The sequence below is a fragment of the Cicer arietinum genome, chromosome 3 (genome assembly GCF_000331145.2).
Source record: "Cicer arietinum cultivar CDC Frontier isolate Library 1 chromosome 3, Cicar.CDCFrontier_v2.0, whole genome shotgun sequence".
Lineage (NCBI taxonomy): Eukaryota > Viridiplantae > Streptophyta > Magnoliopsida > Fabales > Fabaceae > Cicer > Cicer arietinum.
Window position 1 is genome coordinate 19,653,217 of NC_021162.2, and position 13,481 is coordinate 19,666,697.

Consider the following 13,481-nt stretch of genomic DNA (forward strand, 5'->3'; position numbering starts at 1 on the left):
TTAGTTATGTGCATCGGATACATAGAGATTGGTTCATTAGGTGTAATATTGTGTCTCTTGTAAAAGAGCGTATTAAATATTACCAAAATGAATAATGCCAACGTATTAAAGAAGATTTAATGAACGAGTTTCTTTTGACGCCAAAATTGTTCCTCAATAGATCAATTTTGAATTTCTCAATTTCATACATATCAGTTTATAAATGCCCCTTTCATCTATTGTCACTATAAGAATAGTGAAATCTAGCAAAATGTCAAAATTGACCTCATTTGTTTCAACAAAGACATGAAAACGAGGGTCATCACCGTAAAATACACAAAAGCGACTGCACACTTTGCAAGCACTACAAACATAATTCCAAAAGCAACTTTAGAGCCACAAAAATCAACTTTTTTTTTATCAAAATACAGTTTTCCTCTACTACTCTCACCTACTAACTCCAACTTGACATATTTTTCCCTCACAAGCCTTCCAACCATGGCACATCGACAATTTTTTTTTTTTAAGAAATGGTACATCTATTATATGTAGAACGTGAAACACAAGAAATATGGGGCTTGAATTGTGTTTCTTTTTTTTTTTTAAATTAACATGACTAAGCTATAGTAAAGAAAGTGAGACAGATGAACAAGAACATAATAGAATACCACAAACAATTTATCTTGATTCACCACCAATACGACAGTTATGTTCGATTTCTTCAACATAAAGGATTTAATCCATTAGTTTACCACAAAATTACACTTTCATTGAACACCTACTAGTTAAACCGATTGTGTTCAAGTTTTTTCAACCTTCTAGCATAGTACAGTCAAATTGTTGAGGTAGGTTGTAAAGCTCATCACCATGTATCTAAAAAATGACAATAAATTCATACATCTTAATAAAGCAGAAGCAATCATTATAAGCCATTAATTAACATCATCGACATAACTTGTAACTACATAAAAAAAATATATATATAGTGTACAACTCTTGTTTCATGATTCAAAAAAATAATTTACAAGTCTAGTCAATTGACTTCATAACAATATTCCCTTAATACAATAAACTACAGCAAAATCAAATAAATTGGAGTTGATTCAAGTCTAGTATTGTGCTGGAATTTAAACTTCAACCACTTCTATTTGCTATAATATAAGAAAATAGGGGATGAGATAATAATTCCAGTGAGTTCTATATAAAAAAGGAAGAGCAATTAGAAATAGTTTTCCTTATATGTAATGAAAAATATGACATGAATATGAAATGTTATTTTTTTAAACATTCTTTAACCTTAAGGATGTCATAATCCATTTTTTCTTAAAATATGAAGAAAAAATATATATTTTCTTTAAACTATGGAAAATATGCATGTCCTCTTTCATTTCCTTAGAGTACATAAAAGTTTTCCCAATTATCTTGACGTGGGTCACCGAGTTAATTGAGAACTTCTTGATAAAGTTGGTCTGTCAAATCGACGTTCCAATTCGTTCTCTCCTTATCCATTGTTTCATGTCTGAAACAATCATCAATTGTTCCACTATGTACTTTGACCATGTATGTCATGACTTTGTTGAATGCAATGTGTATGTAATATTATGTATGCAATGCACATTTCATTAAGACATCTAATGTAACCATTTAATCAACTCAACATGTTAATACGTAACTAGAAGTTAAATTAACTTCAATCATCCATCAAAGAAAATCTTAATTTCTTGTTTAATTGGAAGTAGTCACTTAATTATGCATTTTGATCAAGGAGTTTGAACTAGAGGTAGACTCTAACCAGAGGCAACGTGATCAGAGAAACTTGGATTAGAGGCAGCATGATCAGAACCAGATTCTGACTAGAGGTAGCATGTGTAGGAATTCTGTGAATGTATTAATTTCGTATTCCACCTATCGCGCTTAATTCTATTTCATGGGGTTCATGACACATCTGAATCATCACACCAACATATGCAAAAAGATGGTTTTTAAAAGATTTAAATGCATATTTTCAACATTTCTTGTATGTTGAAACACATAGTGTTGGAACCAAACTCATTTTTTCTTAGAGTTTTTATGATAACAAAAGTATTTTATGATAACAATATATTTGAGTTTAAAGAGTATGAAAGAAGATATGGTCAAGATTTGTAGAAGATTTGATCAAGATTTATCTACAATAAAATATGAACATAATCAATATGAAGAATATACAAATACAATCTGAACAAAATACAAAAGAATCAATTTGAAGAATTTACAATCTCGATCTAAACAAAAAAGAAACAAAATCAATTTGAAGAATTTACAAACGCAATCTGAACAAAATAGAATTCAGAATTAAGCAATGACTAAATTGAAGCCCAAATTTTAACTATCAATAGACACTCAAGGCTGAAGAAGAAAATTATCGAAAAGTAGAAAAGAGTAGTCTTATAGTTCAAAAAGAGAAACACTTGTTCGAGTTAGAAATATTTTTCGAGTGTTCTTTTCTTATAGTGTGAGAGTTATTATTATCATTAGATTTTTAGAAGCAACTACTCAAGTTCCAATCTTTTGTATCCAACTCGATAGTGGTTTAGTTCCTTCTTCAATCTGGGGTTGTCAGGTTGTTAGGAGAATACTTCGCTTGTAGGGCAAAGGTGGTTAGTTCCTTAAAATTCTAGGGTTGTCAGGCTGTTAAATCTACACATCAAATTATTTATGATTTTATTGTTTGATGCCTCTAAATCTGATTGCTTCTACTCTAAAGTAAGTCACAAAAATCAAACTAGTTTTTTATTTATTTATAAATTATCAAAAAGTTGTCAACTTTGGCAAACAATTCAACTCCCTCTTCTCGTGTTTGAACCTTCAATTGACATCAAAGTTCAGTTTCAAGATTGAGCACTTTACAGTGTTTGAGTAAAGATCCAAGGATTCAATATGTCTGGATTTAGTGAAGAAGCTTTTGGAGGAAACATCAACAGACCACATATGTTTGATGGAGAGATCAGAAGAAGATGTACAATGTAACACCCCGACCATTATTGTTACTAGAGATGCTACATCACGATCTTCTCACCCTCCTAACCACCTAGTGGAAATAGTGAGTTTTTATCTTCCGTGGAATTCGACCCCGGTACCTGGGATATAAGTACCACATTCAGCAACTCAATTGGTAGTGGGGCTTGTGGATGCGGTAGTTATATCCCAGGTACCGGGCTCGAATCCCACGGAAGGCAAAAACTTACTATTTCTACTGAGTGGTTAAGGGGGGTTAAGAATATCGTGAGGTAGCATCGATGCTAACGATAATGGTCGGAGTGTGAATAAAAAGGCGCCTTTTTTCGAGTGGAAATAATGAGTTTTTCCTTTCGTGGGATTCGAGCCCGTTACCTAGGGGATAAGTACCGCCTTAAGCCAACAACTCAGATGACATGAAATTGAGCTTGCAGAAGACGAGCCCAAGAAGAAGAACAATTTGAATTAGAGGATAGTGATTCAAATGATCACAATTTGAACTCATAGGAAGAGGAAATTGATTTCATATCTAGAAAAATTCAAAAGATGTGGCACAACAGAAAGAAGAAATTTCCCTAAAGATATTCCAATAAATCAAATAGAGGGAATGATGATAAATATGACCCCAAAAAAGCATCATCTACTATGGATGCAATGAACCTGGACATATCAAGTCAGAGTGTTCAAATATGGAGAAAGGGTAACACCAGAGAAAAGGTTCAAGATACAAGAAGAATAGTTTGATGACTATATGGGATGATTCTAAGGAATCCTTTAACGACGAACATGCAGATTTGGCTATGATGGCTCGTACAAACTCTGTCTCTGGATCCAACACATATTCTGACTCTAGAAGTGAATCAACATATGAAGAAATTGAGGTATTTTCTGACTTTACTCGATCTGATTTAGTTACTGCTATAAGATTTTTCAAATAATAATCATAAATTATCTTTAAAACTAAAAACACTTATGAAAGAAAATATAAATCTAACTAAAAAAGTTAATGCTCTAAAGAATCAAAAATGTTGAATTTAAAACAGAAAATGCAACTCTGAAAACTGATATTACTAAACTTAAAATAGAGAATGCAAATTTGAAAGCTCATATTGCTGAACTTACGGATAAAAATCTAACTCTAAAAAGAAATCATAGTTCAACATCAATTAAAAATACCACATGTAACTCTGATAAGCATGAACAAGTATTTCAAGATTTTCTTGCTAATGGTATGGAAAGAAACAAATATGCTTCTATGGTTTATGGAGTTAGTAGAAATGGTAAAAGAGGCATAACATTTGAAGAAAATGTACCTAAACCTATTCCCTTTGATATTTTGTGTATTGTTTGCTTTAAGAAAGGTCACTCCAAAATATATTGTCTCATATTAAATACAAGGAAAGACAAGAAACCTTTCGAGACTAACAAACCAGGACCCAATTTTAAATAATTTGGTTGTACTTTTTTATGTTAAACACTAAGGATAACCTAGGTAAATTTGATTCTAGATCTCAAAAGTGTACCTTCATTGGATACTCTGAAAGATCCATGGCTTATAGAGTATTTAGTAGGGAAACTCATATTGTGGAAGAATCAATACATGTAAAATTTGATGACAAACAGTTTGACCTTGAAAGGTCAAAACAAGATGATGATAGTGCAAGTTTATCGGAACCAGAGGAAGTAGATGCAAGCAAATCATAAGAACTTGAAAAATCATAAGATACAAGCAAATCATAAGAACTTAAAAAATCATAAGATACAAGCAAATCAGAAGAATATGACAAATCTTCAAAGGATGAATTTGATCAAGTTAGAAATAGTCAAGATAAGTCAAAAGAAAGATCTGGATGGAAGTATCAGTTATCTCATCTTAAAACTCTAATCATTGGAAGTGCAAGTGGTCCTTTGAGGACCAGATCATCACTTAAAGATACCAAATTGTTTGGCTTACTCTCATCAATTGAGTCTACCTCTATTAATGAAGCATTGACAAATGATGGATGAATTCTTGCAATGCAAGAAGAGTTAAATGAATTTGAGAGGAATGATATTTGGGATCTAGTACCTAGACCAGAGAAAAACATTATTGGAACCAAGTGGATTTTCAAAAACAAGCTAAACGAAAAAGGTGAAGTGGTCAAGTAAGAGACATTGATTACACTGATACATTTGCTCTAGTGGCAAGTTAGAAGCTATTTGTATCCTACTTTCTTTTGCTGCAACCCCCAGGTTTTGAGAGTTCTGAATTTCCAAATCATGTTTTTAAACTTAGGAAGTCTTTGTATGGTCTAAAACAAGCACCTGGGGAGTGGTATGATAGACTTAGTAATTTCTTGCTTAAAAATAATTTGAAAGATGACAAGTAGATAATATACTTTTAGAAAATCAATAGGAGATAACATTCTTATTATTCAAATTTATGTTGATGACATTATTTTTGGATCTACTAATGGCACTCTTTGTTAAGAATTTTTTAAATTGATGTAGCTTGAATTTCAAATTAGTATGTTGGGAGACCTTAAGTTCTTCTTAGGGATACAAATTCAGAAAAGTCAAAAAGGTATATACATTCATCAAACTAAATATACAAAAGAGCTTTTTCAGAAGTTTAAGATGAGTGATTCCAAACCTATGGCTACACAAATGCACCCTACTTGTTCACTTGAAAAAGAGGATTCATGCGAAAAAGTTGACCAAAAAACCTATAGAAGAATGCTAGTATCCTTACTTTAGCTTACCGCTTCCAGACCTGACATCATGTTTAGTGTATGTGAATGTGCAAGATTTCAAGCTGACCCTAGGGAATCACATTTAACTGTTGTAAAGAGAATCCTTAGATACCTAAAATGCACTACCAACCTTACTTTGTTCTACAAGAAATCTCATAAGTACAAACTTAGTGGATACTGAGATTCTGATTTTATGTTGGAGATAAACTTGAGAGAAAGAGCACTAGTGGCAACTGCATATTTTTAGGTGACAACTTAATATTTTGGTCAAGTAAGAGATAAAACACAATTGCAATGTCAACAACTGAAGTTGAGTACATTTCAGCAGCTGGTTGCAGTTCTCAACTACTTTGAATGAAACATCAACTTGAAGACTACAAAATCCTAGAATCCAACATTCCCATCTACTATGATAACACTTGTGTCATTTTTTTAACCAAAAACTTTATCTTACATTCTAGAGCTAAACACATAGAGATCAAACACCACTTCATTAGGGATTTTGTTCAAAAAGGGGTACTAAACATTCAGTTTGTAGACATTGAACACCAATGGATCGACATATTCACAAACCACTACTTGAAGATAGGTTTGACTTCATCAAGAAAAACTTAAACCTTACCTTGATACCTGAATGATGTTGTGATAACTTTAAAGTATTTTAGTTTTACACTAGTTTTTATTTTTCTTGTACTATATTATATTCATGTTATTAAATTTCCTTTTGTGAACTTCTGTCTTAAATATATATGAATACTCTATTAAAATATATTTTATTTTATGAATTGAACATGCATATTCTAAAGGGGAGCTTTGTTGTAACGTGTTATTACTCTTTTATCTCTTTTTTTTCTTTATCTTGAAAAAATAATTGTTCACAAAAATAGATGTTTGTCATCTTCAAAAAGGGGATATTGTTGGAACCAAGTTAATTTGAAGAAATATCTCTCACTTGTTTTGATGATAATAAAATCATTTGTGGGAACAATTTAATGCTCTAACAATGTGATTAAATGACCAAGTTCGAAATCAAATGTTTATTTAGTTGGCTCTTAGTGTGTCCTCTTAATACTGGACGAAGACAAAGATACACAAAACAACATTGCGTACCAGTGGCTCCGAAAACGCAAAGCAATGTCGTAGTTTATCTGCCTCTGATAAGTGTGACAATATATATTCTGCCTCTAACAAGCATGACAAGCTAGTAACTACTTCTTCTTATGATAATCACATCAAGCATTTGATCTTCTGACTCTAAAATTTTATGTATTCTATGAAAAAGTCAACATTGTGATAAAGTCAGCACTACAAAGAAGACAAAGCAGTTGCATATCCTCTGACACAAATCCCGAATTAGCTACTTGTATGAAGATCTTAAGACATGCTTTGATCATCGTACCCTCTACTTCCCAAATGTTTTAAACAGATACACCAAATCATTACAAGATCAATTTTTGGAAAGTTTCTTTGACAAATCAATTCCACAAAGATACGATACAAAAATTCATGGTTTATGTTGATTTCTTGCAATCAAGATAATGGCCAGAAATTCTAATTGTACTTTATAAACAACATGTCTTTCTCAACTAGACACACAACATACAAGCAACAAGCGACAATCACATATGCGCGTTTGCCCAATATCATTCTATTTCACATTAGTGCTAAGAGAACTTCCGAAGTAAAAATTTGTAAATACTCTCTACGAGAGCTAATTCATAAAAAACCCAAAACTTTTTCATTGTAACCTAACCCAATAGCGGCTGCTTTTATCAACAACATGATTGTACTAAGCTAGAAGGTTGAGAAGATTAAACACAATTAGTGTGACTAGTAGGTGTTCAAGTGTAAGTATGATTTGATGATAAACTAGTGGATTAAATCCTTCAGGTTGAAGGCACTGGACGTAGCTATTGTGCCGGTGGTTGTAACACTCCGATTTTTAACAGTGCGAGTGCATTATTTTAAGCAACTTAATAAAATCATGAGTCATAACACAAAACAACAAGAGTCATAAATAATTACATCATATATAATACCAACAACCTAAGATGCTTTTTTTTTTAGACAATAATCCCAAGTATACAAATAGAAAATACATCGGGACTATGAGACCTATCAGACATCGCTCACACCCCTGTGGTATTCTCGACATACATCTGCACATAAGTACTGCTCCAAGAATGTTATCCCCCCATGGTCACGTCAAAAAAATGGAACATAGACCCACCAAACAAAAGTCAACTGTCAATCTATGTTATAGATACAATCATCACAAATGTTGTTGTTGATGATGATTTTCTTAGTAATGGTTAGAAAAGAAATTTGGTTTCATTTTTATTGAGTTTCAATCATCCTTTCCAATTTTATTGAGTTTGAAGTTTGGTTTCATTTTCCGTTTTCTCTGATTTGGTACCTTTTGTGAATATACTTTAAGTTCAAGTTATATATATATATATATACTCTCCCTTCAATGATGAGGTCGTGAGATAGATGATATTAAAGACATAGTTTAATTAAAATAAATAAATTTCACTTGATGAAGCCACTGTTGTTGTTATTGTTATAAGATTTAGAAGATTAGTTTTCCTTTCCTTTCAAATGGTAGTAGCCTAACCAAAGTTAATATTTTAGAGAAAAAAAATTGTGAGTTTATTGTTCTTAAAATTGATTTTGGAACAATGAGGTTTCAAAATTTTGTGATTAAATTCTTGATTTTGAAACCTTGGCCATTTTAGAAAAAATATGAGTTATGGCAAATTTGAGAAAAATTTGTGGTTGTGTGAAAAATTTTGAGAAAAATAATTTCAAACATTTCAAAAAATTGTTAGTGAATTCAGTGAAAAATTAAAGGATGTTAATTTCTAAAAATATGTTTTATAGGTTGCAAGTGGTTAATAATATTATTAGTCCTTACTCATTGTAAACTCTTTTAGTAAAATAGGGGTTAGGAGTAAGAAAATGTTTGTAAGGTAGTTAAAGTTTTAGAGATTAATTTGACTAAGTCAAATACTATTTGATTGAATGTGTCGTCACGAACGAGATATTTCGCTGTGTTTGATTGTGGTAGTGATAAATGTTGAAAAATCTATAATTAAGGTAATAGTTCATTCCAAATTTTTAGTTTGCAGATAGAAACCTTGTATGTGAGATTTATGTATGATTGATGTGTGAATATGTGATGATTAATATTGACGTGATGATGCATTCTTGAGTGATAATACGTGTTGCTACATGTTATGAATTTTATTGAGAATAATATATCACTCACTTTTCAATCTAATTTAATAAAAAAATATCTACTTTCGTCGCAACTCAATTGACAAATGAATTTATCAACAACAAGTGACACTTTAAAATTTTGATCGGAAATAAATTTTTAACTTAATTAAATTATACTCTAATAAATAATTTTAATTGGTTCTCAAAAAAAAATATATATATATACTTATATTTTAAACAAATTACTAACTCTAACAAAATATATTGTTAGTACTTAATTCATAAAATAAAAATTGGGCTAAAGGCCTAAGCAATTCAACACAAAATACATTAAAATTGCATAAATTAAAGTTTAGAAAATTCAGGGTCTTATAGTGGTGAACCAGGATAAATCATTGTATTTCTTTGCTCTTTTTTCTTTCACTGACTCTACCTCATTTACTTTAATAAAGTCACGTAAAAAGTTTTTAAAACTACAATTCAAACCCCTATTTCTTGTGTCATTTTTGTTATACACACTTATGGTTCGAGACAAGTATTGTCGACGAGATTCAACCTATATTGAAACATCTAAATCATCTAAAACTCATTGACAACGATGATCAAATAGCAAGCTCGAAAACAAAGTCATTGCTCCTTTACATGGAACAACGACTTGAGGGAAACTCTTCCAGATTAATCCAACTCTTCATAAATAACATCTGCAAACCTAAATATCATATGCTTCAGCATAAGTGGAGACATACCTTTATTGATCGACCCTAACCTAACAACAAAAGGAGACACGACGAGGGAATCATGTCGCAACATCATCCGAAGATGCAGATGTTACTTTGCCAGTAAGACCTGACACCACATTATATATAACATTATACATGCATAACCAAGGTACACATAATCTATCCTAAACCAGCAATCCCACTCAATCTTATATTGACTTCAGCGGTAGAGTGCTTGCAGGTACCACCTTTGTTGGAACCAAGTTGGTTTTACATTTAGAATTGTGATGTTAACAAAAGTATTTTATGACAACAATATATTTGACTTCAAAGAGTATGAAAGAAGATTCATGTTTTTGAAGAAAATCTAAAATAAGATTTGATTCAAATTTGTAATTGAAAAAAATTTAAAATAAGATTTGATTTAAATTTATAATTGAAGAAAATCTAAAATAAGATTTTATTCAAATTTATAATTGATGAAAATCTAAAATAAGATTTGATTCATATTTATAATATTTGACCAAGTTGAAAATAAGATATAGTCAAGATTTGAAGAATATTTGATCAAGATTTATCTACAACAAAATATGAACATAATCAATTCGAAGAATTTATAAATGCAATCTGAAATAAAACAAAATCAATCTGAAGAGTTTACAAACTCAATAAAAACAAAATAGAAATAGAATCAATTTGAAGAATTTACAAACTAAATTTGAACAAGATACAATTCAGAATTAAACAATGACTGAATTGAACCCCAAATTTTCACTATAAATAGAAACTCAAGTCTGCAGGAGAAAAGCATCAAAAATCAGGAAAGGGTAGAAGAACTCAAGCTCAAAATTATGAATTCAACTTAGAGTTCAAAGAGAGAAACACTTATTCAGGGTAGAAATATTTTATGATAGTTCTTTTCTTAGAGTGTGAGAGTTATTATTATTATCAGCTTTGTTAGAAGCAACTACTCAAGTTCTAATCTTTTGTATCCAACCCGATAGTGGTTTAATTACTTCTTCGATCTGGGGTTGTCAGGTTGTTAGGAGAAGACTTGGCTTATAGGGTCAAAGTGGTTAGTTTTTCAAAAGTCTGGGGTTGTCAGGCTGTTTGGGAAGACTGATTTGGAGGATTATGTGTTTTGTAATTCAACATATTTGAATTAGTGGGTTAAAGCCTTATGAATAAGGGGACTAGATGTAGCCAAATTAATGGTGAACCAAGATAAAGCTATGTGTCAAATTATTTATACTTTGGTTATTTGTTGCCTATAAATTTGGTTGCTTCTACTCCAAGTAATTCATAAAAATCAACCATCTTTCGTCAAATTAATAAAAAATTATCAACTTTGTCAAACACAATTCAACTCTTATTCTCGTGTTTGCACCTTCAACCTCCACTACCACAGAGATAAAGTGCTTTCCTATCAGCCTACCAATTCTCCTATCCTTCATAGTCCTTTCGAGTCAGTTCCTCTGTTTATGCAAAATATTGATTAAATGAGTGAATATTATCAAAAGTACATAAAAGAATATGATGAATGTAAAACTGCTTTCCCAATACTTTTATGCACATAATTAATCGTGTTTTGAATGCATTTATAGGTAACTTATTTGTTTTGTATTTAATCACATACTTATTTATAGTTTATTTTGATGAGCATGTTATTCATTTAAATTTTTCTTCGAGTATACTTAGAAAAGAGAAATAGGCTTTTTAAATTTTGCTTTGAGTGTATTTAGAAAAGAGAAATAGGCTGCCAACCTTAAGAAGTGTACCTTTTTTATAGATAATTTTTTTTCTTAATTTTATTATTTGTGCTCACGATATACAAAGTTGATGAAGCAATAGATGATAAGATCAATTTAAGAGTGGCCAAGAGCAACCAACATCGTAAAATAGAAGTTTACATGTGTTGGAAAAAACCAGAGATAATTAGCGATAACTATCTCAATAATGCGGAATATTTTCCCCTCTACGTGTGCAGATAAATGGCCAAACAGAAAATACAATTACAGAGCAAAAATAATTGGTAGAAAATTAAATAGGAGACAAACTCAATTTTTAACGTGGAAAAATTCCCTCAAATTGAGAGAATAAAAATCACAGGACCTAGTATAGTAAAACTTCCACTATAATAATTAATGGGTACACCAGAGTATTCCTAATAACAATAGGAAACATCAATCAACAATAACAACCTTATAACAACCTTCCACTAAAGTGGGTATGCCAAAGTTACTCTCAGAGACGAGAAAACTACTCAAACTGTATATTAAAATAACAAACTCAGTGGTAGAAATAACATACTAAATTTGTAGATCAAACGGAGCAAGTTTGCTACACACCTGTTACCACCACTAGAACCAAACCCTTATTTTTCTTCTCTGGCAGTCGTTCTCTTCCGTTCTACTAATTCTAAGGATTTCTAAATCCCTTTTATTTCCTTCACGTGGGCCTAGCCCAATAATACCTTTTTTTTTCTTTCTTTTATTTCATTAATAATAATACTAATACTAATAAAACTAGTGGGTTCCACTTGGGGAGTGAACCACCCAACAAATCTCCCCTCACGACTCAAGTGGGAAGGTACTGCTCAACCATGTCAGTTTTCTTCCTACAGCATATCATCTTCGACATAGGCAAGGTCTTCGTCATCATATATGAACCATTGTCATCAATATGAATCTTCTCAATTAAAAATGACTTCATTTCCAGTGCATCTCGTATCCAATGATACCACACTTCAATATGCTTCAACTTTGCATGAAAAGTCAAATTCTTGCTGAGATGGATCGCACTTTGACTGTTACAGAATAACACAAACTTATCTTGCTTGAGGCCTAACTCATGTAGGAATTTCTTCACCCACAAGAGTTCTTTGGAAGCTTCAGTTGCTGCAATGTACTCAGCTTCAGTAGTGGATAAAGCAACACACTTTTGTTGTCTTGATTGCCAAGACACAGCTCCCCCTGCAAAAGTCATCATATAACCAGAAGTAGATTTTCTAGAATCAAGATCACTTACCATATCTACATCTGTGTAGCCATCCAACACAAGTTCACCACCTCCATAGCATAAACACACTTTGGAAGTGCCTCTGAGGTATCTGAGAATCCACTTCACTGCTTGCCAATGATCTTTACCAGGATTAGAGAGAAATCGACTAACAACTCCAACTGCATGAGCAATATATGGCCTTGTGCATATCATAGCATACATCAAACTGCCAACTGCGGATGCATAAGGAACCTTCTTCATCTCTTCTTTGTCTTTCTCACTTGTAGGATATTTATCAGAATTCAATTTAAAATGAGTAGCAAGTGGAGTACTAACATATTTGCAATTGCTCATGTTAAACCTCTCTAACACCTTCTCAATATAATTGTGTTGAGACAATCACAATTTATTATTCTTCCTGTCATGAGTAATTCTCATACCCAAAATTTGCTTTGCAGGACCTAAGTCTTTCATTGCAAAAGACTTGTTCAAATCTTTCTTTAAAGATTGAATCTTCTTAGTGTCATGACCAACAATCAACATATCGTCCACATATAATAAGAGAATAATATAATCACCGTCAGAGAATTTCTTGATAAACACACAATGGTCAGAAGTAGTTTTACCATACCCATGTTTCTCCGTGAAAGAATCAAATTTCGTGTACCATTGTCGAGGTGCTTGCTTGAGCCCATACAAACTTTTCTTCAATTTACACACAAGTTGCTCTTTACCTTTGACTTCGAAACCCTCTGTTGCTCCATATAGATCTCTTCCTCCAAATCACCATGAAGGAATGCAGTTTTCACATCAAGTTGTTCAACTTCTAGGT